Source organism: Zingiber officinale, chromosome 3A, assembly GCF_018446385.1.
Source record: "Zingiber officinale cultivar Zhangliang chromosome 3A, Zo_v1.1, whole genome shotgun sequence".
In the NCBI taxonomy this organism is placed as follows: domain Eukaryota; kingdom Viridiplantae; phylum Streptophyta; class Magnoliopsida; order Zingiberales; family Zingiberaceae; genus Zingiber; species Zingiber officinale.
Window position 1 is genome coordinate 4,883,707 of NC_055990.1, and position 1,601 is coordinate 4,885,307.

Consider the following 1,601-nt stretch of genomic DNA (forward strand, 5'->3'; position numbering starts at 1 on the left):
AACATGTATTCCATGCGTTTATTCACCGTGTGCAGTAATGAGATGGTTTTTTTATTTGATTTTCTAAAATCAAACTTTTCCTCACACGAATGGTTCTTTTGCCGATTTCTCCGCCACTACCCACATCCTCAACCCGTGCACCTTGCACACGCCGCACACGCTACCACGCCGCCTTCTTCAATCACACCGCGTAAACCACCCACGCCGCGACGGACACGGTCGCCGGTGATACCTACCTTCTGCTAGTGGCAGTTGATCATTTCCAACACCAAAAACTAGTCAATTTTAGGCTCGACGAGATCGTCGACAGTGGTTCTGACTGTCCTAGCCACTAACACATAGCCGACCAGCCAGGATGCCAACGACGGCCATGGACTGCCGTCGCCGGCAAATCCAGCGGTCTTGATTTTACATATTTGGCACAACGTGTATGCTACGACACATTAGTCGTGCAAAACAATGACGGGAAATGACAAAACGAGGAAACATTCGTACAACAATTTCATAATTCGTTTATAAACATTTAGAAATAACTACGCGCTCTGATACCAATGTAGATTTATATTCTAAATGCATGATAGACGAATAAAATAAAAGCGGTAAAAACTTACAGCGATCTCCCGCAGATCCGCAATCTGCAATGGCAAAACTCGCTGTCGGAAGAGCGATCACAGGATCGGAAAGCCCTCCGTAATTCCACAAACCAAATTTCACCGTCTCAGATGTTCTCCTCTTACTCTCGTCTTCAACGCACCCTAATTCTCGTTGCGTGATCCTTGGACGCATCCCCTTTATATAGGGAAATAAACCAGGGGCATAATGGACCTTTTCCATTATGAATAGTGGGGAACATGGGCCACGTTCCCATATCCCCACTCTTCCTATTTCCAACAAAAACATCCCTTACCAAGTACCATACAGGTTGTCCTGACGATCTCCAAACACTTGACTCGATCTAAAATTATAATCTAAATCGAAAGATAAATACAGGAGAGATCATAGCTAATTTTAGCTCAATTTTAATCAATGTAAATTACGGGAGAGGTAAGGAAGAAATTGTGAATTATGGAGTAAAAAATCTGAGCTCCCACTTATACCCAAGTTATATGAGTTATATGAGGGTGATTGCATCAGGAATTTATCATCTTCCTGCACCCAATCAATCACAATATATTACTGGCAATAATAGCGCAGTGGTAAAAGGTTGCGTCCCATCATAGGATATGATCCACTCCAACGGTCCTCGTACCGAATCGCTCAAATGCTCCCCTCCTTGACGGGCACGTAACCAGCTGGGACCAAAGCCTTCAATTCCGCTGCCACGGCCACCCCTCAATGCTAGTGCGCCAATTCGTCGTCAAGCCTCTTCTGCTCGTAGCCGCATAAATGTATTCGTACGAGGCTCACATCCGGCGTCAAAAGCACTCGCCCGACTCATCTCCCTTTGCGTAACTCGGCCGCATGGATATTAGCATGCGGAAGGCTGCGGATGAGGTGTTTCCAAGGGTTAAAAGAGCGAAGATAGGTAGCTTTCGGCTTCCTCTTTCCTATAAATAGCAAGTTGGGTTTAGTTTCTTCTTTCCAAGTGCGAAATCTTTTTC